We start from the raw sequence: 24,656 nt of genomic DNA on the forward strand, positions 1-24,656 counted from the left end.
GCAGAATTACATTTCTCCTTTGTCAACCCTTATTTTTCCCATAGCCTCCAGGAGGTAAACCCACAGAATAGATAATTTGATTATAATTTGCAAAGTAGATGATGCACCTGCTGCAGCGGCCTGTGCGGAAGCTGCGCGTCACTGGTGTGTACCCTGGTCTGCTGGCAAATGCCGTAGTGGCACACTGGGTAACATGGACTAGGCCCATTCCCCAGACAGGAGGGCAAACAGCAAGCAGAGCTGCCCGGTAATGGCCTCAAGGAGCTTTCCCCCCAGCCCCCACGCCCCCCAGCCCCCAGCAGGCAAAAGTGGGAGCAGGGGGTGGTAGCTGCATGTCCTGGATGGTGCAAGAGAGGGGAGAAAAACTAAAGCAATGTTTGGGTGGTAGTATGCCAGAGGACTAGGTAAGCAGTCCCCATGCCTAATGCAAACTTCTTCTCCTCCGCAAACCCACTGTGACGAATCAACTTCCGGGGCACCAGTGGCCCAGGAGTGAATATCGGTTTCTAAACCATCAATCATCCTCACACTTCTAGTAGACTAGAAGCGATCTTAACAGCTTGGAAACACAAGTACATTATAAACCTCCTTGTCCAATTTTGGTAACGTAGACGGAACGGCAGGCTTATCTCCGCAAGGATGTGGATCGTTGGTTAGTTGCAACACAGAGAAAATACAATTATTACCCAATGATAAAAGGGACTGTCCAGTCAAGGTTGTATAAAAATATCTACTTTATTATTACTACAAGAGACAGTTCTAGCACACTACAAAATACAACCCACCCTGTATAGGAATGCAGAGAACACACAGTTTCAAGAAGGAAAAGGGATGCACTCTGGATACTGACAGGAGGGTGGTCGGCATAGTAAATAATCATAACAGTTCAAGGATACTTGGCTTCAGCACAAAGGGAGCAATGGGTCTTAAAATGTCTCTAGGGGCCTTCGGAGAAAGACCAGGGGGACAGAACCACAATGTACCTTGTGCTTGTGCTTGTAGGTGTTCTTGGTGCTCTAAAGGGTCGAATGAGTTTCAGGGCACTTTGCAACTTCTGTGACAAGAATTCAAGATGGAAGATAGCTGTGGGTATCAGCCGGCAAAAAGTACGGCAAGCAAAGCTGGACGGACAGCTACAGACTGGCCTACATGGCGGCTCGGGTCAGGAATCGTTATCTCAGTGCTGGTCCGCGATTCTGAAGCACTGGTCTAGGCATCTCGGACGTTTGTAAGCGACTGTGGCATAACAGCGGTCAGCATTGCAGTCGGTTGCAGCACGAGGGACTCGACTGGCTCGAAATGTCCTTTAAGGCAGGCGTTGGTAGAGGCTTGTCGATGCACTTCTCCTGGCTTCTTCATTGGGCTTGTGTCATCCTTTAAGGCGGAAGGCCCAAAGATGAGGAGTGTGTTGCAGGCAGCTGCTTTGTCCTTAGCTTGTTTCAGAGACTCTCTGGCACCTCCCACCTAGGAAGCTTGCTTGCAGAGCCTAGGATGGTATAATGTGTGCTAGCTGGGCACCGGTACTGGAGCTGCTGGAGGGGTCCTCTTGATTCGGCATCTCCCCCGGTTCCCTGGGAGATGCTTAGGAGAGGGATATTGCTTCCCTCTTGGAGGTCCTGGCCTTCCTTCACTGGCGGAAGATGTAAGGCAGACTGTACCTTCAGCCATGGTCCAATGCGGAGTTCTTCTTACTACTCCTTGCAAAGTCTTCAGATTATCTCCCAAAAGAGGGGCTCAGCCCTCTTTTAAAGCCAAATGGGCCACAGTGATTGGTGTAGGCTAAGCCTACCTTAATGAACCAATCCTGGGTTCCCCACCAACAATCTCCTGTATACAGGAGGTCATGACCAGAGTGCTTTGCAACAGGAAAGGTTAAGGGGTGAATACATGTGATACTAAGTCCCACCCATCTTCCTGTCTGTTGTGGATCAAAGAGTCTCTCTGGTTAATGGATCCCTCTGTGGTTCCCGATTAATGCAGCAGGTCTCCCTTGAAGCTGCAGAGAGACCGGACTCTCTGGCTCCTGTAAACCGCATCCTCGTACCTTATGAATGGGGTCCCGGGAGGGGGGGGTGAAATACTGTAAACACGCAGTCCCAGACATGACAGCTCACTGTCAATTGATACCGAGGGTGGGAGCTGGCTTCAGGTTGACACAGTTGCATATGAAAGGTTTTTGAGGTTTCCCGTCTCCTTTGATAACATCTTCAGCCAGGCCCCATGTAGGCCTGTTTGAAGTATATTCTATTTGTATCTTAATCGCTGGCACCAGCTGCAGGGCCCAACAAAAGGAGAGGGCAGATCCATGCAGCCTTTGTTAGTTAATCAGGCTGGTCATGGGAGGGGGAAGGTTTGGTCCTCGCTTTCTGGAGATGCATCGTGTACTCCTCATGCCTTATCCCAACTAAATATGACAAGGGGGTGGGGGGAATGTGCCTGTAGGCCATGGGTGCACAACATACGGCCCGCGGGCCAGTTGCGGCCCACCTGGCCGTCTTGTCCGGCCCACGAGGCACAAAGACTTTCCTAATGGAGGGCGGCCCGCAAGCAGCATCGGCCGCCCTCCATTAGGAAAGTCTTTGTTGTCTTATGGGCCGGACAAAACACTGGCCCTCATTGGTTCAGTGCACATGAACCACGCAGCTCCTACGAGCCACGTAGTGCGTGTGCGCTGCACCAATGGAGTGCCAGCACTACGGCTGGCGTGGCCAGTAAGGCTTGATGCCGGAAGGCATTTCAGCCTTGCTTGCCACGCCAGTCGTCGTGTCAGAAGCCTCACCAGCGATCCAGCACGTCTGGGTAAGTACATCGGGGGGGGGGGCTGTATGTTTGTGTGCATGTGTGTCTGTCTCGGGTCCGTCCTGACTGTGTTTTTTGTTTTTGTATGTATGTTGAGATGCGGAGGTGCGGGGGGTGTGTATGGGTGTGTTTGTATTTGTATGTCTGCAGTGTATGTTGAGATGCGGGGGAGGGGGGTGTGTCGGGTCTGCCTGAATGTGTTTGTGTGCAAGTGCAGTGTGTGTTGAGATGCGGAGGGGGTGCGTGTGTCGGGTCTGCCTGAATGTGTTTGTGTGCAAGTTCTGTGTATGTTGAGATGCGGGGGTGGAGTGTGTGTCGGGTCTGCTTGAATGTGTTTGTGTGCAAGTGCAGTGTGTGTTGAGATGTGGAGGGGGTGTGGGGGTCGGGTCTGCTTGAATGTGTTGGTGTGCAAGTGCAGTGTGTGTTGAGATGCGGGGGTGGGGGGTGTGTCGGGTCTGCCTGAATGTGTTTGTGTGCAAGTGAAGTGTATGTTGAGATGCTGGGGGGGGGGTTGGAGGGGTCGGGTCTGCCTGAATGTTTGTTGTGTGCACGTTCAGTGTATGTTGAGATGTGGGGGTGGAGGGGTCCGGGTCTGTATGCGTGCATGCTTGTGAGTTTGTTTGGTGAGTTGGGGGTGGGGGGGGGGTTCGAGTCTGTATGGATGCATGGTGTATGCTTGTGGGTTTGTATGGTGAATTGGGGGTGGGGGGGTTCGGGTCTGTATGGGTGCATGGTGTATGCTTGTGGGTTTGTGTGCTGAGTTGGGGGTGGGGGTTCGGGTCTGTATGGGTGCATGGTGTATGCTTGTGGGTTTGTGTACTGAGTTGGGGGTGGGGGGTTCGGGTCTGTATGGGTGCATGGTGTATGCTTGTTAGTTAGTATGCAGGGGTGGGGGGGTTGGGGTCTGTATGAGTATGTATGCATGGTGCATGCTTGGTGGCATGGGGCATAGTGTTTGCATGAGGGGTGGGTGTCATGGGGCATAGTGTTTGCATGATGGGTGGGTGTCTTGGGGTATAGTGTTTGTATGAGGGGTGGGTGTCTTGGGGTATAGTGTTTGCATGAGGGGTGGGTGTCATGGGGCATAGTGTTTGGTCGGGGAGTAGGGGCTATGGGGCATAGTGTTTGCTTGAGGGGTGGGTGTCTTGGGGCATAGAGTTTGCATGCGGGGTGGGTGTCTTGGGGCATAGTGTTTGCATGAGGGTTGGGTGTCATGGGGCATAGTCTTTGCATGAGGGGTGTGTGTCTTGGGGCATAGTGTTTGCATGAGGGGTGGGTGTCATGGGGCATAGTGTTTGCATGAGGGGTGGGTGTCTTGGGGCATAGTGTTTCCATGAGGGGTGGGTGTCATGGGGCATAGTGTTTGGTCGGGGAGTGGGGGCTATGAGGCATAGTGTTTGCATGAGGGGTGGGTGTCATGGGGCATAGTGTTTGGTCGGGGAGTGGGGGCTATGGGGCATAGTGTTTGCTTGAGGGGTGGGTGTCTTGGGGCATAGTGTTTGCATGAGGGGTGGGTGTCATGGGGCATAGTGTTTGCATGAGGGGTGGGTGTCATGGGGCATAGTGTTTGCATGAGGGGTGGGGGCCATGGGGCATAGTGTTTGGTTGGGGAGTGGGGGCCATGGGGCATAGTGTTTGCATGAGGGGTGGGTGTCATTGGGCATAGTGTTTGCTTGGGGGGGTGTCATGGGGCATAGTGTTGAGGAGGGGTGTGTTGGGGCATAGTGTTTGCATGAGGGGTGGGGGCCATGGGGCATAGTGTTTGGTTGGAGAGTGGTGGCCATGGGGCATAGTGTTTGCTTGAGGGGTGGGGGCCTTGGGGTATAGTGTTTGCATGAGGGGTGGGAGCCATGGGGCATAGTGTTTGCTTGAGGGGTGGGGGCTATGGGGCATAGTGTTTAATAAAAATTAGGGGTTGAAAAAGCCTCCCGCCACGCCACGCCTACCGCCCCACCCACATTTACTTTTCGGCCCACTATAGCCATCATGTAGGGTGCTTTCGGCCCTCTGTCAAAATCAGTTGTGCACCCCTGCTGTAGGCTGTGTCCACCCAGAGTACACAGGTCTATGCATATGTCATGCAGTGAGCATAGGAAAATGTGTGCGGATTAGCCCCACACATTTTCCAGAGGTTGATCTACCATCATTCTGTAGAGAGGCAGATGTACATGTCATTTATAGAGTCCACCCCCTCACCTCCATCATATTGGAAGAACAACAAGAAAGCACTGTGTTTGACACCTGGCATCATCCCAATACCACATCGAAGGTATGAGAGATGTTATGCTCTCATACAACCGTATCGAATGTACCCTCGAACTGATGCAGTAGACATGAGTCTGTAGACACCACTAGATATAGAAGAACTGTAAGTAAAGTCTGGCAGATGTAAAGTGACGTCACTAAAGAGAGAAGATACGTGGACGCACTGAACTCGATGTACGGATATCTGAAGAACAAAGATGTGATCAAAGTGACAAAGTAAACATATGAGAATACAAAGAAAACCATATGCACTACGAAGATAAGTGACAAGAGATGTAATCAATGTTTATATGCAGAAATGCAAGGTAGATGAGACATATAGAAGCTTGCTTAAATAGAACGTGAGTAAAACAGCCATGCTATGAAAATGGACGTTGGTATCGTATAAAAGTAAGCAACAAGCCTTGAGAAAGAAAACCAAGGTTGCAATGCTGACGGGCATTGGAGTTCAAATTTGTGCAAGAACCAAGGGTATTTGCTTTGCTCAGAAAGAAGGATAGCACAGCAAGAGCAACTACATGGCTCGAAAGGAGTCAAAGAGGATAAGTTATGTATGCAGGACATATTTGTCTTAGATTAAGTAATGGAGTGAATAATTGCGAGTGCCAAGCAAGTATTGTTCAATTAACGATGCAGAAAGCACATGCAGAATAGAGCAATTAAGTCTCCAGAGGCCAGGGAGAGAAATATCACCCAATATAATTGAATCAAATAACATTTAATGGAAGGGCAAAATTGACAAAATCATGGTCTCCTCATACGTGATTCAGGACTGGAAAACAAGGCCTATTCACAAGGCTCCAGATGAAGATAGCACCTTCACTCCCTTTAAAGGTCTGAGGAAGAGAGCATCTAGCAAGGTCAACTACAAAGAAGAAGCCTCGGTTTAGGACCTAACTGATGAGAGATGGTAGGCCAATTAGCAAAGAAGGGCAGTCGTCCGATGTTGTTCCCTCGCACCTGGGTTTCGTTGCTTACGTGCTGCTAACGAGCCGAATGTTCAAGGTTGGTAAGAGAGTGCCAACCAATTAGGAGGGTCCATGTGATGGTGGACCATACATCGTTGCATGGGCCTTTCCGCTGCTGCTGTTACGTTATCAGTATTTTACGTAGTTAAAGGTAATTCCAGGCATGCCTACCAGATAAGAGGTATCCAATGATGATACTAACACTCTTGCAAACTATATGTATATGTTACCCTTAACCAATCCCTCCACCCAGTAGGTTGTTACTGTTAGCCACATAGGATGTCATAGCTGATGTACGTCAAGGTATAAAACCTTTTGTGTAACCGAAATGCATTGAGAGTGTGTGAGCTGCAATCTGTTTGTTCACAAGGTTTCACTACTTTATTGAACTGAAAGTATTTTGCCATATTCCTGAGTCCGTCTGGTTATTTGGGCCTGCGATCATTTATTGTGATAATCCCATCCAGCACTTGGAACGCTCCAGGTGCTATTACACAGTTCAATTACATTTAAAATGTTGAAAAAAAGCCCAGGCGAGCAGAGACTCACCGTGTGGATGGCTGAATTCCTCACAGGGCTTGCATGAAAGCTTCTAGGGCTGAACCACTGCTCCATGTAGGCCTACACCACTGCTGCAATGGGTACCCCTAGGCCCTTGATGGCTGCACCACTGATGCTACAGGCACAGCTCTTCCCCCTCCCCCCTAGGGCAGGGGCTTGCATGAAAGCTTTGACGGATGGACCGCTACTTCCTGTAGGGCTGCAGGAATGGGTACCCCTCCCCATTCACCATCAGCCTACTGGTTTTCTCGAACGACAAAACAAATGTGTGCTTCCTTCATAACTACATGACTGCAGGCAAACAGCTGGCTGGACATTTCTACCTTACCAGGAAGACTCTCAGGTTGGGATGACCTTGCCCATGTGGGACATTGCTACATGTACAGTTAGACCGCTCATGTTGGAATGATCTTGCCTAAGTGATGACATTGCCCATGTGAGACATTTCTACATGCCCAGTTACACCCCTGAGGTTGGAATGATCTTGCCCATGTGAGACATTTCTACATGCCCAGTTACACCCCTGAGGTTGGAATGATCTTGCCCATGTGAGACATTTCTACATGCCCAGTTACACCCCTGAGGTTGGAATGATCTTGCCCATGTGAGACATTTCTACATGCCCAGTTACACCCCTGAGGTTGGAATGATCTTGCCCATGTGAGACATTTCTACATGCCCAGTTACACCCCTGAGGTTGGAATGATCTTGCCCATGTGAGACATTTCTACATGCCCAGTTAGACCCCTGGGGTTGGAATGATCTTGCCCATGTGAGACATTTCTACATGCCCAGTTAGACCCCTGAGGTTGGAATGACCTTGCCTATGTGAGGAGGAAGTAATGTCCAGGCCACTGGGGGCCTGCTCCGGGTATCTGAATCCCTTTTAATCATCTCAACAGTGACCTCGCTTGCCCCGTGTAGAGTCTTTGTAAAATGAGAAGTGGCACACTGTGGTTTATTAACTAGTTAAATTAGTCAGGTGTTTTAACTTTATCTTCTTGAAGAATAACTTCACTCCACAACTATGCATATTACATCCATTTATGTGCAATCTCTACTTTGTGACAGTGTGTTGCATTGAATCATTTTGATCCAGAAGGGTCAACCTTCAAATGTTTATGCAGAGCAGATCTAGACAGAATCTACTACTCCGTTTCAGCGTCCTCCCAGGCCCGGTGTGATCAGCGTTCTTCCTCTATGAGCACCGGTGTGATCAGCGTTCTTCCTCTGTGAGCACGAGTGGACTCTGCGTCCTCCCGGGCCCGGTGTGATCAGCGTTCTTCCTCTGAGCACCGGTGTGATCAGCGTTCTTCCTCCGTGAGCACGAGTGTACTCTGCGTCCTCCCGGGCCCGGTGTGATCAGCGTTCTTCCTCCGTGAGCACGAGTGGACTCTGCGTCCTCCCGGGCCCGGTGTGATCAGCGTTTTTGCTCTGTGAGCACCGGTGTGATCAGCGTTCTTCCTCTGTGAGCACGAGTGGGCTCGGCATCCTCCCGGGCCCTGTGTGATCAGCGTTCTTCCTCTGTGAGCACCGGTGTGATCAGCGTTCTTCCTCTGTGAGCACGAGTGGACTCTGCGTCCTCCCAGGCCAGGTGTGATCAGAGTTCTTCCTCTGTGAGCACTAGTGGACTCTGCGTCCTCCCAGGCCAGGTGTGATCAGCGTTCTTCCTCTGTGAGCACCAGTGTGATCAGAGTTCTTCCTCTGTGAGCAACAGTGGGCTCGGCGTCCTCCCGGGCCGTGTGATCGGAGTTCTTCCTCTGTGAGCACGAGGGGACTCTGCGCCTCCCGGGCCAGGTGTGATCAGAGTCCTTTCTCTGTGAGCACGAGTGAACTCTGCGTCCTCCCGGGCCCGGTGTGATCAGAGTTCTTTCTCTGTGCGCACGGGTGGACTCTGTGTCCTCCTGGCCCCGGTGTGATCAGAGTCCTTCCTCTGTGAGCACGAGTGAACTCTGCGTCCTCCCGGGCCCGTTGTGATCAGCGTTCTTTCTCTGTGAGCACTGGTGTGATCAGCGTTCTTCCTGTGTGAGCATGAGTGGACTCTGCGTCCTCCCAGGCCAGGTGTGATCAGAGTTCTTCCTCTGTGAGCACTAGCGGACTCTGCGTCCTCCCAGGCCAGGTGTGATCAGAGTTCTTCCTCTGTGAGCACGGGTGGACACTGCGTCCTCCCGGGCCCGGTGTGATCAGCGTTCTTCCTCTGTGAGCACTGGTGTGATCAGAGTTTTTCCTCTGTGAGCACGAGTGGACTCTGCGTCCTCCCGGGCCCGTTGTGATCAGAGTTCTTCCTGTGTGAGCACGGGTGGACTCTGCGTCCTCCCGTGCGCGATGTGATCAGAGTTCTTCCTCTGTGAGCACCGGTGTGATCAGCGTTCTTCCTCTGTGAGCACGAGTGGACTCTGCGTCCTCCCGGGCCCGGTGTGATCAGAGTTCTTCCTGTGAGAGCACGGTGGACTTTGCGTCCTCCCGAGCCCGGTGTGATCAGAGTTCTTCCTCTGAGAGCACGAGTGGACTCTGCGTCCTCCCGGGCCTGCGGGCCAGCTGTGATCCGAGTTCTTCCTGTGTGAGCAGGAGTGGGCTCAACATCCTCCCGGGCGCGGTGTGATCAGAGTTCCTCCTGTGTGAGCACTGGTGTGATCAGAGTTTTTCCTCTGTGAGCACGAGTGGACTCTGCGTCCTCCCAGGCCCGGTGTGATCAGCGTTCTTCCTCTGTGAGCACTGGTGTGATCAGAGTTCTTCCTCTGTGAGCACGAGTGGGCTCAGCGTCCTCCCAGGCCCGTTGTGATCAGCGTTTTTCCTCTGTGAGCACCGGTGTGATCAGAGTTCTTCCTGTGTGAGCACTGGTGGGTTCGGTAGGTCCGGTGTGATCAGAGTTCTTCCTGTGTGAGCACAGGTGGGTTCGGTAGGTGCGGTGTGATCAGAGCTCTTCCTGTGTGAGCACAGGTGGGTTCGGTAGGTCCGGTGTGATCAGAGTTCTTCCTGTGTGAGCACAGGTGGGTTCGGTAGGTCCGGCATGATCAGAGTTCTTTCTCTGTGAGCACGAGTGGGCTCGGCATCCCCCCGGGCCCTGTGTGATCAGAGTTCTTCCTGTGTGAGCACAGGTGGGTTTGGTAGGTGCGGTGTGACCAGAGTTCTTCCCGTGTGAGCACAGGTGGGTTCGGTAGATGCGGTGTGACCAGAATTCTTCCTGTGTGAGCACAGGTGGGTTCGGTAGGTCCGGTGTGATCTGAGTTCTTCCTGTGTGAGCACAGTAGGGTTCAGTAGGTCCGGTGTGATCAGTTCTTTCTCTGTGAGCACGAGTGGGCTCGGCATCCCCCGGGGCCCTGTGTGATCAGAGTTCTTCCTGTGAGAGCACAGGTGGGTTCGGTAGGTCCGGTGTGATCAGAGTTCTTCCGGTGTGAGCACAGGTGTGTTCGGTAGGTGCGTTGTGATCAGAGTTCTTCCTGTGTGAGCACAGGTGGGTTCGGTAGGCGGTAGGTGCGTTGTGATCAGAGTTCTTCATGTGTGAGCACAGGTGGGTTCGGTAGGTCCGGTGTGATCAGAGTTCTTCCTGTGCGAGCACAAGTGGGTTCGGTAGGCGGTAGGTGCGTTGTGAACAGAGTTCTTCCTGTGTGAGCAAGGCTGTGCTCGCCTTAATCCTTGGGTTTTCTGGGCTCTGCTGCGTTCCCTGCATGTCGCGGTAGCCGGTGAAATGTTCGTCTATCACAGTAGAGGGCGCTGCCTCCACCCAGTGGGTCTTAAAATAGCCGGCAGAACAAATGTATCTCAAGGTGAAATCAAACATGAGGGGATCCCCCTCCCCTAGCAGGCTCTGCGACACTCTCCCCTTCCCCCCTCCCCAAGTTGGGGACTCCCTCGCCGTCTCCAGGGGGAACTCCTCCTGGCCCAGAGCCAATGCGCGTTAGGACGCTGATAAATGGCAAAGCCATGCACGGCTGCACCCTCCTGCAGCATCCCAGAGTCCTCCGCGGGCGCAGAACCGCCGTTACCGCCCGACTCCCCCGTCACACGCCTCTCCACACACAATGGGGTCTCTCTCTCTGGCGACACATTTTGCTTTTTTGCAGATCGTAGTGGGTCAACATTTCGACAACACACTTAGCCCTCGCTGCATACGGATGCCAGAGGCCCAGAGGAGAGCGGCCCCGCATTGGGGACGGGCCTGGGCTCACAGGTTCAAGTTTCGGATAGCAGAGCCCACGCCGGTCACATTATATGGAAGCAAGAGGCTTGCGTGGCAGGCAGAGCTATCTCTCACCGTGTACACATATCACAGGCTCAGGCGGTGCTATCCCTCACCGTATACACATATCACAGGCTCGGGCAGAGCTATCCCTCACCGTATACACATATCACAGGCTCGGGCAGAGCTATCCCTGACCGTATACACATATCACAGGCTCGGGCAGAGCTATCCCTCACCGTGTACCCATATCACAGGCTCGGGCAGAGCTATCCCTCACCGTGTACCCATATTACAGGCTCGGGCAGAGCTATCCCTCACCGTATACACATATCATAGGCTCAGGCAGAGCTATCCCTCACCGTGTACATATATTACAGGCTCGGGCAGAGGTATCCCTCACCGTATACACATATTACAGGCCCAGGCAGAGCTATCCCTCACCGTGTACACATATTACAGGCTCAGGCAGAGCCATCCCTCACCGTGTACACATATCACAGGCTCAGGCAGAGCTATCCCTCACCGTGTACACATATCACAGGCTCAGGCAGAGCTATCCCTCACCGTGTACACATATTACAGGCCCAGGCAGAGCTATCCCTCACTGCATACACATATTACAGGCTCAGCCAGAGCTATCCCTCACTGTATACAGATCTTACAGGCTCAGGCAGAGCTATCCCTCACTGTATACACATTACAGGCTCAGGCAGAGCTATCCTTCACCGTGTACACATATTACAGGTTGATGCTTCAGGAAGAGCCATCTCTCCCTATGCACAGATCGTACAGGCTCGGGCATCTCACAGCAGAGCTATGCCTCACTGTATGCAGATCTCACAGGCTTGCGTTTCAGACAGAGCTATGCATCAGTGTATGCAGATCTCGCAGGCTTGCGTTTCAGGCAGAGCTATGCCTCACTGTATGCAGATCTCGCAGGCTTGCGTGTACGCAGATCTCACAGGCTTGCGTTTCAGGCAGAGCTATGCCTCGCTGTATGCAGATCTCACAGGCTTGCGTTTCAGGCAGAGCTATGCCTCACTGTATTCAGATCTCGCAGGCTTGCATTTCAGGCAGAGCTATGCCTCACTGTATGCAGATCTCGCAGGCTTGCATGTAAGCAGATCTCACAGGCTTGCGTTTCAGGCAGAGCTATGCCTCGCTGTATGCAGATCTCACAGGCTTGCGTTTCAGGCAGAGCTATGCCTCACTGTATGCAGATCTCACAGGCTTGTGTTTAGGCAGAGCTATGCCTCACTGTATTCAGTTCTCACAGGCTTGCGTTTCAGGCAGAGCTATGCCTCACTGTATGCAGATCTCGCAGGCTTGTTTTTCAGGCAGAGCTATGCCTCACTGTAGCTTGCGTTTCAGGCAGAGCTATGCCTCACTGTATGCAGATCTCACAGGCTTGCGTTTCAGGCAGAGCACATATCTCGCAGGCTTGCGTTTCAGGCAGAGCTATGCCTCGCTGTACACAGATCTCGCAGGCTTGCGTTTCAGGCAGAGCTATGCCTCGCTGTAAGCAGATCTCGCAGGCTTGCGTTTCAGGCAGAGCTATGCCTCACTGTAGGCACATCTTGCAGCCACGGGACCACGAGAGAGCACAAAAAGCGCGACTGTGCAGACCAAGCACACACCGTGTGCATTCAACTCACCTACCACCACAAACTGTCGCACAACTTGTGTGTACAATGAACCTGCCATTACAGGCTGTGAGCACCCACCCTGTGTGTACAACACGCATGATTGCAGACTGTCAGCGCACGCCATGTGTGCACAATAAGCGTGACACTGCATACAGCCAGCATACACAATGTGTGTTGAGTAAGCTTGACACTGCAGGCCGTCCGAACACGCCCTGTCTGTGCAATAGGCCTTCCACTATAGACACCCTGTGCGTACCAGAGACTTGTCAGCACAGACTGTTGGCACACATCCTGCAAATGGCCCGCCTTGCCAGTCTGTTGGTACACACACTGGGTGTAACAGAAGTCTACCATGTCTGCCAGTGTACGAGCCTTGGGGAGCACGCCCTCTGCTCCGAGCTCAGATTCTGCAAATCTCCTGATCCTTGAAACCTGGCGTGATAGGGAGAGGGGATAGGGGGGCACCGAGGGAGGGCCCATCTCCCGATGATCACCATAACAGTCTGAAGTCATAACCCGGGCATAAACGTGTCCGTGGGAGGGGGCACATTTAATGAGAGGCGCAGCCCTAATTGCCAAAGGAGGCCAAGGCATGCTGGATCTCTGATAGGCTCATTCTCGCAATGGGAAAAGGAAAACTACAAGTCCCAGAATGCAAAATGCAGTGCTCTAAATAAAACAAGACTGCCTGAACTGTCTTGCTCGACTCATAAGGTTTCTTGGCAGCAATAGGCGGCCACTCCTACTGGATGTATGTGGTTGCCAGACAGAAATCACCTATGGGTGGGTGTGCTAATATACTTTAGCGCACATTACAGAATATCAGGCGAGGGGGAAAACAACCATTGGCTAATTCCTCATGACGTGTCAACCAACATTATTTTATTTTTCCAACCACACCATCATTTTAGTTTTGGTTCATCCAGGCGGCCCTAACTGGTATTGATGGAGGTTTACAATAACACGAAGAAATTTCCCGTGCTGTCTGACGTCTTGTCACATTAAGTTTGAAATAACTATTTGTGCCTGCAAAAACAGCTTTCAAAAAGGTAATGTGTTAATTGTAGCCATTCAGCTGCCCATTTTCTAAGTTTATGTCCCATTAATGTAATTTAGAATAGCCAATTCAACCTGCAAACACTCTCTCTGAAAGTTAATGGGTTAATTGCAGCCACCAAGCAGCTTCTGATCCAATACAACTGTTTAACCGAGTGTGCCTCAGCCACATTGATTCATATAAGCAAAACAACCTCCCAACGCACAGATGTGAGCAAAGTACTTAGCTTGACTCATGTTTTTTTCTTTAGTACAGAAAAGGTAAGAGCTATTAGTAGCAACACATATGTATGGTAAGGACAAGTAGTAGCATTATGTATGCATGTCGTACATTGTGCAATACTTTTGATTTGAACGAAACATAAGATACCTAGGTCAGGTAGCAGGGCCTTAAGCATTCCAGCACACCCAGTCCCCTCTGCAGGCGTGAGCTGCCCCTACCAATACCCCAAAGAAAGCAGCAACTACCCCAAGAAGCTGCAGCTGCCCTAAAAATCTAACTGTGACCCAAGAAAGCTTCTCTGTGGCCAGAGCCCTGCATCTGTCCAAGGAAGGTACAGGCAGCCCTGTGTCTGCCTGGACAATGGGCCCGGGCTGGCATGAAGCAATCCATACAGGCAGGACATGGCTGCTACTCCTGGGGTACGCTGGGTGCGAGCCCAATGCCTATAATGTTAATGTTAAAGGACATTTGTACCGCGCACTATCACCACCAGAGTGCTCCCCTGGCGGATCTGAAAGGTAAGAGGGTAGGGAGGGTTAGTAGGGTGTGGCGGGATAAAAGTAGAGCGAGATTGGTGATGTCTTGTTGGCAGCTTCAGTTCGGTTAACACCGTTTGCGGAACATGGGTGTGGTTTACGGATCGGTAGACTCTGATGTGCTGTTGCGCGAGCCTGTGTGTGGTGTGTTTTGTTGTTGCAGTGCGGTTTGCTGTGCAAGAGAGTGGTTGTGTTTGCTTAGGGTGTGAGAGTTGAGGTTTTTGAGCGGATGGGTTAGTGGGATTACCTCGTTGTTTCGGACATGTGTGCTGGGCGTCTCTGCCCTTGCCGTCTGCAGGAGTGATCCTTAGGTGGTTTGTACATCTGGTTCTGCCTGAGGCGGTGGCATGTCTCTGTGACTGTCTGGTGATCTGTGGGCGGGAAGGTGGTGGGGGCCTCCCCTCCCAATGGTTTAGATTGCCAAGGTTGTGGGTTGCTCTTGGGTTGACAGTGGGGTCTGCCTGCTCTTGCCTCCCTGAGCTCATGGGGTGCAGTCTCCCCCCTCCGAATCCTAAGGGAACCCTGTTCTGTTGGGTGCTAGTTAATGATTAATGATCAGTGCACCTTCGTCTTCAGTTACGCTCCCTATCCCTTGGGCTTTGCCTAGCAGAGGGTTTTGGCTGGAGGGGGAGGGTGAAACCTAGGTTTTCTCCGTGACCCGATATTTCTTGCCACGTGTGGTGGTTTCTGGCGCGTTCAATTTCCACTGTTGTCTATTAGTTGATTCCGTCCGTTTTGGAGGTGAAGAGCCAGGTTTTGAGTAGTTTCCTGAATTTTAGGTGGTCCTTTGTGTTGTATATTTCTTTCGGTAGTGTGTTCTACGTTTTTACTGCCAGGTGGGAAAAAGAGGATCACCTATGCTTTTTTCTTGTGTATGGTTTTGGTTCCAGGCGGATGTCATTGCTTGATCCGAGTGTTCTTTTCGGTTGGTAAATGGTTATTTTCTTTTGAAGGAACTCTGATCCTTGGCCGTCGATTGCTCTCTGTGTTATGCATGTCGTTTTGAACGTGATTCGTCGTTTGATTGGAAGCCAGTGTAGCATTTTTAGCGCAAGGATGATGTGGTCCCTTCGTGATAGTTGAAGCAGGAGTCTGGCCGCTGCGTTTTGGATCCGTTGCAGTTACTTCAGCAGGTGTTCTGGCATTCCAAGGTAGAGGCTGTTTGCGTAGTCGATTCTTGATATGATGAGGGCGATGATTGTCAGTGTTTTATGAGTGATGGACAGGAAACGTAGAAATATTTTTTATTGCGTGTAGGAGGAAGAAGCATTTCTTGATTATTTCGTTTGCTTGTGGTTCTAAGGTTAGCGCGTTGTCCATTAGGACTCCAAGGTTTTTGACTAGTTCCGATGGTGTGGGTGCTGTCCCTAGTTCTGTGGGCCATGGGATAGTTATTTTCCATGTTTTTGGATACAACCATGATTTATGTCTTGCCTGGGTTGAGTTTGAGGCTGTTTTTGTTCATCCAGTCGTAGAGTTCTTTGAGACATTCTTCCAGAATTGTAGTCCCTTCTTGTACTTCTTCAATTGTATAGATGATTTGTGTGTAATCTGCATAGTTGTAGCACATGAATTTGTGTTTTTTGATGATCTTGATTAGCGGGTTCAAGTAGATATTGAAGAACATTCGGGATAGGGATGATCCTTGTGGTACTCCACAGTCGGTTACCCGCCGACCGGATTTGAAGGGTTTTAACCAGACAGTTTCTGTTCAATTTGTTATGAATGATTTAATCCCGAGTAGGGCTAAATCTGTTATTCCTATTTCTTCTATTCTCTTGATGAGGATCTCATGGTTGACCGTGTCGAATGCCGCAGAGAGGTCGAGTAGTATCAGGGCAGAGTTTGTGTTGGAATCTGCACTGGTCTTTAATTCATCCAATAAATAGGAGTGCCGTTTTTGTTCCTCTCGCTGGTCTAAAGCTGACATGTGCCTGGTACAGCAGCTGGTGTTTTTCTATGTGTTCTTTGAATTTGTAGATGTAGCTTTCTAGCAGTTTTGCTGGGTTGGGAATGTTTGAAATCGGTCTGTAGTTGGAGAGGTCTTCCACGCCATCTCTCGTGTCCATGAGGAGTTGTGTGACCTGCACAAATGTGAATGACCGCAGTACTTAAGTTAAAGAGCTTCTTTAGTATTCCACCAGTGCACCCTGTGGGGGGGGGGGGGGTTGATTTATAGGGGACAGAGGTCCTTGGGGGAGGCTGCTTTGTTGCTGTGTCTTCCCAGCTTGACGAATGTCTCTACTGATATTTGTGGACGTTTTGGAGTTTATATGGTTGGTTCATGTTTGGCGGGTTTGGTTCTGTGTTTTGGTTGACTGGCCTGCTTTGTATAAATTGGTGGATGTTGCCGATTTTATTTTTGAAGTGTTCCGCGAGGTCGCTGCATAGTCTCTGCGAAGGTGAGTGTTGTTGCATCCCGGCAGGTTCCTCATTTCGTGAACAGTAATGTTTGGGTGTCAGTGGCTTTGGTGATTCTGTTGTCATAGTATTTCTTTGTGGCCTTTTGGATTTCTTTTTTGTATGATCTGAGTTGTCGCTGGAATTGTACTTCTTTGCCTGGTCGTTTTCTTTCCTCCATTCTAGTTAAAGCTTCTTGTTGCTCCTTTTCATGGTGCTGAGTAGGGTGGGGTGAACCATTTTGCCAATTCCCTCTTTCTTGATGGGGTGAAGAGTTTTTCAGGGGAGATGCCGTTGATTGTTTCAGCGATCCATTTATGAAGTAGCTCTGTTTTTCCGACGAGGTCGGCTTCGTCCAGGTTAGTGGTTTTGTGAGTTCAAGCTGTTCTATTACATTGCTCTCTTTGATGGTCTTCAAGTTTGTTTTTGTGGTAGTTGGGAGTTTATTGGGCTGTTTGGCTGCTTTAATTGGTAGCTTGATCACTTGAGGTGGTTGCTCCACAGTATCTGTACTGGTTGTGCAGTGGCGATAAGGTTTCTGTTGGCGAAAATTGCATCCCGCGTGTGTCCCGCTCCTTTAACCAATTGTCGTAGTTTAATCTTTTTAGCTGCTTGACTCATGGTTTTTGTGAGTTTGCGCTTTCTTCTTCAAACCAGGTGTTGAAGTCACCCAAGGATTATCAGATGTTCATGTTGGTGATGGTTTCTATGAAGTTGTCGACATAAGTTGCGTCGTATGTTTGTGGTCTGTAGACCAGTATGAATGTCTTATTTATCTTTGGATTTACTGCCGAGTGAGGGACTAGGGATGCGCAGTTTTTGATGTTTAGTGGTTTGTCTATTTTTATTTACAGGTGTTCCTTGAATGCTATTGCATGACCGTCTCCTCTTTTTTCCTTTCTATTTCACTGTGCGCACCTGAAGTTGTCAGGTAGGCAGTGGTGTAGTGTGATTTTGTAGTTGTCACCTAACCATGTTTCTGTGATGAATAGGACATCGATGCTGCCATTACATAGCAGGTCGTATATTTCTGTGGCATGTTTGGACATTGATCTTGCGTTGATAAGGTTGCAGTGAATTATTTTGGTGTGGTTTATTTTGTTTTTTGATATTGGATTTGTCTTGTGGTTGTCGCGTTGGTTTGCTTCCAAGTTCCTCTCAGGGAGTCATGATAATCCAATGGCCTCTGTCGTCATCGAGTAGGTCTGCTAGGTTACGTATTGGGTTCCTGTTTTCTTCCGGTTCATCTTCTATATTTTGTTGTAGTTGAAGGAGGTGTCCTCGTGTTTTTGTGATATATGGGGTGAGGGCGTCGATTTTGTTCCTATTCCTTCTGTGTGTTTCTGTTCTTTTCCTGCGCAGTTCCGGTACATTGTTGGTACGCCTCGCATCGTTGGTTCAGTTGATTTGTTCTGGTGAGTGGTTGGTTGCGAGCGATGGTGTTAGGTATAGAGACTTTTCTCTTCTCCTGGTGTTTGTACTGCTATCAATCATGTTTGTGGGGGAGGGGTGGGGGGTTTGTTCCGCAGTTGTGACTGTTTGGTGTGGTTCCATTTAGCTTCTTCTTTCTCCCGTTTGTCGTTCGCGCGGTCCTGTTTGTTTTCGCGAGGTCTTGCGGATCATGATTGTGACAATGGGCCCGGGCTGGCATGAAGCAATCTATACAGGCAGGACATGACTGCTACTCCTGGGGTACGTTGGGTGTGAGCCGAAGGCCTATAGTGCGAGAGCCTTTCCCCACCCACTGCACCACGGAAACCCTGTGGGGGCCCTTTTCAATTCCCCGGATGTGGTATGTGGTGGCAATGGTTCCTGCCACCTCTACCGCTGCCGGGGACTTCAGTGGATTTGCCAGGCAGAGCCGGCCTTACCTTGCTAAGCTGCCCGGTTTACCTCTAGCATGTGATTTTCAAGCTGGCAGTAACGCAATAGATTTCTGTGGAACCCACCTGGATTTACCACCTGGTGGAAGCAGGCGTCATTCCCTAGAAATCCATTGTAAATGTGGCCTGCAATTGGGATTTGCAGAAGGTGGGTATACTGGTCCTACGCTGTTTTTTTCGAAATTACTCAATTTACTGCGACAGAATTACTTCATTTTTTTCTCCCATATCCCTTTACCTCCCCCACGACCACCCCTAAACCCTCACATCCCCCCATAACTCCTAGCCCATCAAAAACAGGTATATTTATTTATTGGGTTTTTATTATGTGTCTATACACAATGGGCCCAATTCGTGGATTTTTTTGCACGGTTCAAAGTGACTTTGCATTGGTGAAAAGTGACTTTGCACTGCTGACACAAACAATGATTCATGGAACTGTGCCAAGTGTATTTTTCTGTGCAAAGTCAATTTGTACTGCAAAAATCACTATGCACTGACGTTGCACGGACTTTGCACAGTTCGATGAATCAGGGATTGTGTCGCCTGTGCAAAGTCACTTTTCAGCAGTGCAAAGTCACTTTGAACCGTGCAAAGAATTCCACCTTGCAGTACAATTTTTCATTTGCTTAAAAATGATCTTGTTTAGTCTCCAGATTTGCCCCGACTGCCCCCACCCCAGCTTTTCCTGCTCTATGTCAGCGGACCTCTCTGTGGTTCTGTCCCACTGCCTCCCACTACGTCAGGTTATACGTCATACACAACCTACGGGGTGAATTTCGAATCCCCCGGAGCGCAAAACAAGTGTAAAGTGGTACACCTGTTTCATCACCATTTTTTCCACTCTAAGTAGCAAAACAACCAACATCTCATAGGCGTGGGCTCACAAAAGTGGGCGACCGTGCCACCTTGCCTTTTCCCCCCCAACATGCGGGTTCTCATGCTGGTGGAAAAGCACTAGATTCCCTTAAAACCAGACGGGGCTTCATTGGACTATGTTGACTGGACCTGGCTGACCCACAGAGCCGTGGCCGGACAGAACAGGACACAGATGTTACACGGGCGCTTGGGCTTCGCTGTTAACAATGGCCCTGCAATTACTAAGGTAAAAGCATTTCACTGTCGGCACCTGCATTCATGTGCATAGATGCGTAGGCAATTGAAATCGTGATGTGGGGTTAGTACTTGCATGCCAGGGGAGTGATTGGAAGGGCTGAGGGGGCAGGAGACAACTCATTCTCACAGCAGTCCTTAAGTGGGTACTTCCAGACTTAAAGGAGAGAGTTAACTGCTTGTAACATTTAAGCTGCAAACGAATAGTCTCATTAGAATGCACACAGAAGTTAGGTGCCCCCCACACAAATACTTTTGCCCCTCCCTCATCTCTTAAGTTAGCCCCTCTCCCAACATTTGAAGGCGTACCCCCCCCCGAAATGTAGGCTGTGTTGCACCCCTGCTTAGGACCATTTGTAACTGCATTTCACACGCATACCTGTGCACTTCCTTGCAGTATGACCCTGGATCTGCCAGGCTAAAGGCCCTTTTTTGGACTTGGCAGTGCAAACAACGAACACTGCAGTAAGCGTGTAAGTGCACACTTCGTGCTTCCCCTCCATGCAATGTACACATTACAGAAACATGACCACTTTGGTGTCTGCCGGGGTTCAAGGCCAGCCCTCCACCAGGCTCCCAGGCGCAGATGAGCACCGGATGGGCGGCCGGGTGGGGCCCCGCGCCCCGCTGAAGCTGGGATTCTGCCCAGCGACACGAGGTTAACCAGACAGGTGGCTGCTGGCAGCCTGGCGTCCTTTCCCTTTGCTCTTGGTCCCATTACAGGTCCTAGGAGCCCTCAAAGCGCCCTCTCACTTTCTTCAATTTCAAAATGTAAACAGTGGATGACAGAACGACTCACAGCGGGGAGTGTGGGCCACACGGGGCTCACTCCAGGAGTGATGGGCGTCATGTTCATTCCAGGGAGTGAGAGGGACGTGGAACGCTTTTCTGGGAGTGAGAGAGATGTGCAGCAGGTCATGAAGAGATGTTGCGCTTGGCGCGCAGGATGGGGGTGATCTTACTCTGCTTCCAGACTTCCCTGTAAGCGCCCAGTTAGTTGGAGCTGCTTTTAGGCACTGTCGGGTTTGCCAGAAGATAAAAGAGGCTCAGAGGGATCAGCAGATCGCCCAAGATCACGCGCTGTAGGGCAATAACAGATGCCGGGGTTAGGGCTCCCAAAGGAGAAGTTTAATTCAGCCACCCAAGAACCAGTGTGTCTCCACAGGGGTGTCCCTCCCCAGCCCCCACGCACGCGCATCGCTTCCCCGGGGTCACCCCCGTTCTCTCTTATGGCAAGGAGTCCCAAATGCCCGCCATTCTACCGCCCCCACCGGTAACAGACCAGGCAATCCCCACTCGCTTAGACTCACCTATCTGGCGGCTTCCGGCACCCCGCTGTGCGTGGTCCTCTTGGCCAGTCCTCGGTTTGGTGATCACCACTGGACCGATAACTGATCCCCCGCTCTGACAGGCGCAACCCCAAATAGAAGTGCCGCCAACTCCCGACCAGAAAAGCAAGGGGTGTGCGTGAAGTGGGGCGCAGAGACCCAGAGCTCGCTCACACACTCTGCGTGCACTTCAGGATGCCCGCTGGCCCTGGCGTCTCACTCCAGGCGGCTATGCGGGCGAGGCAGCCTCCGCCCTCTGGCAGCAGTCGCACGAGCTCGCCAGTCTATGGCTGCGGGTGGACACCCTCGCCCTGGGACAGCAGGTGCCGCGACCTCTTCTCCTCTAGCAGAGGGGTCTCTCTCTCTCTCCCCCCCTCTCTCCCTCTGGCTGCTGGCGCGGCGGTCTCGCTCACTCCTTGCTGCAGTCTCCTTCTCTGGGCACAGCTAGGTGCTGCGGTCTCCCTCCTTCAGCCCCGGCTTCCCAGGGAGTGACTGCCTGTGTGTGTTTCTCTTGCTGGAGTGAGCGCCCTCCTCCGGGGACGGAAACTCCGCCTCGAAAGAGAGAGAGAGAGAAGCCCTGCCAGTCTCCATGCAACCAGGGCCAGGAAAGGAGCACGCAGCTCAGGCTTCGAGGCCTCACCCCCACCCTCGCGCCCTCACACATCTATCGGAGCTTCTCTGCCTTATCCCTCAGAGATGGTTTTGGAGGCGACTCCTGCCCTTGTGGAGACCCTGACCACACGGCCAGAGAACTGTTACACACGTGTGCCTAGAGGTGAACATGTTGTGGCAGAGGGTCCAGGGCAGCGCAGGTCTGTGACTGACGAGGGCAAGTTGAAACACTTCGAACAGGCCTTGGCTCACCGTGGATAACGCAGGCCGAGATCAGAAGTTAACATCACTAGAGGTGCTGCGAGATGCTGGGATCAACAAGGAAAACATGCATTTCAGCCAAAGAGCTTGATAATACAGGGTGCACGCAGGGGCATGTATAAATACAAATGCGATGAGTGGAGCGTTAGAAATCGTTAGCACTGGCATTGCTCTGGGCAGCGCAGCACCACTGTTCTGGAGCTCGTCTGCGCCATTGCAGAAGGGCATCAGCCGCCTGCAAATCAGTGCCACTGGGGTCAACCGCCCATTTTTGAGAGGGTCGCCCCCTGTAGTGTGTGGGAAGTTCTGTGGCGGAAGAAAAGCATCAAAGTGTGGACTGGGATGACATGGTCCCACAGGGGGTGGACTGGCCTGGGCAAGGATCACCTACTGGGAGTGGTACCCAGGCTCAAACTGGCCTATAAGGCGCTGCTCGAATTGCAGCCGCAATATCCTAGAGTGGGACCGTTTTTTTTGGGTCAACCTGGGCCCGTTTTTTGGGGTAAAAGGGGGCCCGTTTTTGGACCAAAGTGGGCCAGTTTGGTGTGTTACTTCACCGTGCAGCCAGTGGTTTTGAAGAAATAGTCTTTAACGTGCGCAAATTGCAAGACATTGTACCCACAACTCCCCCGTGAGTACTATCGCGTTTGCGACGGCGGGCCACAATTTCATGCGCCGGTCCGACCCTGGTGACGCCCTGACTGGGCACCGCAGCCGCCAGCGCTCCATGTGGGGAAGCTGGGAGGGGAGAGCGCAGAGCTGGGTGCATGGCCGCCGGGGGAGCTCCGCGGTTCTTGCGGTTCTCTCCATGCAGGTGTTGTGACTCGTGTCCCTCCCCAGCTGTACCCCCGCCCGGGGAAGTGTCTCCAGAACAGAGTTCGCAGTCGCTGTTGTGTTCGTGTCCCGTCTATGTACTGCAGAAAATGCACCGCAGATGTGTGCTACTGCACCTTTTTATATCGAAGGTTTGCTGCACAATGCAGGGGCAGGGTGGGTTGTTTGTGTGTGGCAATATGGGGAGAGGGTGGTGGAGTGGGCAGGCACGGGCAACCCCCCCCCCCCACACACATTTAGTTGCCTCCTGCAGCCAGGGCTCTGTGGCAGGGTTGGTAAGTTTTCATTCTTCGCAGCTGCCAATTGTGCCAGGCAGAGTGTGTGAGTTAGAGGAGCTGGAAACAGCTGTGGTGCAGCTCCATTGCACCGACCGAAGCTCAGAGGAATGGCAACCAACGATGGAGCCGCAGGGCTTTAAGTGGACCGGGCCTGCCGGGGCCGGGCGCCGCAGTCTCCAGAAAAGGCTCTCGAGCCGGGGCCCTGCCGGGTCCCACCCCCGACTAGCCCCAACCAGTTGACACCTTAGGCAGCCGTGTCCCTAGGCCCCACCTCGATTTCCAATCGCACTTAAAGCACTGGATGGAGGTATGAAAGGGTGGTCCCGGCGGTGTCCCCAGCTGGGCACTTCCAATCCCTGTCTAACTACCGGCACTGTAGACCCATATCTGAGACCCCCAGACAGGACCTCACACGGGCACACCCATCACCTCACCCAAGCCAGACTGGAAGGTGATGAGGTGGGGTTCTAGGCTTCGATCCCTTGCCAGCACTGCCCCTTCACAACCAAGACTAGAAGAAGGGTGAGACGGTCAGCTGGTCTTCTGACCCATTGCCAAGAATCCCCACTCGCACACTCTCAGACATGCTGTCCAGGATAACCCAGCCCAGGTCAGCAGGACAGATGCGCTCTGTTGCATCTCTTTGCTGGAAGAGTTCTCGCCCTCCCCGCAGGATGTCAGCCACACACACGCTTATCGAATCTTCGGGGCTCCAGAGATCAAGGACCGCCGTGCAGGACTGCAGAGGATTTAGGCCCACTAATCCCATGGAGGTAGGGAGGGAGCTACCAGGCACAGGTCTCCCATCTTCCAAGGGAAGTGAATCTTCATCTTTGCAGAAGATGGCTTGGCCAATGCATGTTCTGGGGCCAGTCCTCTAGCTCTGTCCTTCAGGCTTTTTTGGCAATCTTGGTTCCATTGGCCAACTCACTAATGCCTCATATGGGAACTCCTGCGCTGCCCACCGGCGGATGCACTTGCAATATTGAAACTGGCATGGCTGTCTTCTCCTGAAAAGCCAGCTCTCTTAGCAACTGCCCCCCAGCTCCTGGCACTTGATGTCGGCACTTACCCCTGCACTTGCCGCTATGTGGCCACACTCTTTACCTATTGTTTTATTTATTCTATTTATTTTTTCCTGTCGATACTATGTTTTGCACTGGCCCCTCCCCTCTACCCCCAACCCCCGCACTTTCCCTTCCCGCCTCCACTGCACTTGTACGATCTCATTGTCACCTGGCCTAGTAGGATCGTTGTCTCTGTCCTCCCTCTGTCCCCCCTCCCTTGAATCGTCGCGCCTTGAAACACTTGTGTATGGGCGTGTTATAAATGCCAAACCATATCATGCATCTGGGTGGAATGTGTATTGGGACCAGACATCCCCATTACCTAGATCCAGCCAGTTCCCTTATACTGAGCATCGGTGCAAAACTAGCAGCACTTCCACCTGACCACCTGCACACCCGCCCGACCCCTCTAACCCTCCCTCATCCCACCCTATCTACTCCTCTTTCTCTCCCATCTCTCAACCCGAATTCCTGAAGCTACTTGCTAGCAGCCGCCCAGCCGGATCCCAGAGAGTTCGATTCCCTCCCTCCTCAAAGAAAGCTTTACTTCAACCTGTGCCGGCAGCATTGCGAGATCGATCATTAACTCTGTCCTCACCTCAGGCATGTTCCCAACAGCGGTCAAGGCCTTGCACACCAAACC

The 24,656-nt window shown here is 51.6% G+C and overlaps 1 protein-coding gene across 1 annotated transcript in view; it reads right to left on the reverse strand.

Moving 5' to 3' along the window:
- Nucleotides 1–21,517, reverse strand: part of LRRC3C (leucine rich repeat containing 3C) — a 61,346-nt gene extending 39,829 nt beyond the window's left edge. The window contains exon 1 of the mRNA XM_069634768.1: nucleotides 20,944–21,517. The gene's annotated coding sequence lies outside the window, so the exon portion shown is untranslated. The remainder of the gene's footprint in view (nucleotides 1–20,943) is intronic.
- Nucleotides 21,518–24,656: the final 3,139 nt, after the last annotated feature.

The sequence above is a fragment of the Ambystoma mexicanum genome, chromosome 13 (assembly GCF_040938575.1).
Source record: "Ambystoma mexicanum isolate Mex_15411 chromosome 13, UKY_AmexF1_1, whole genome shotgun sequence".
Lineage (NCBI taxonomy): Eukaryota > Metazoa > Chordata > Amphibia > Caudata > Ambystomatidae > Ambystoma > Ambystoma mexicanum.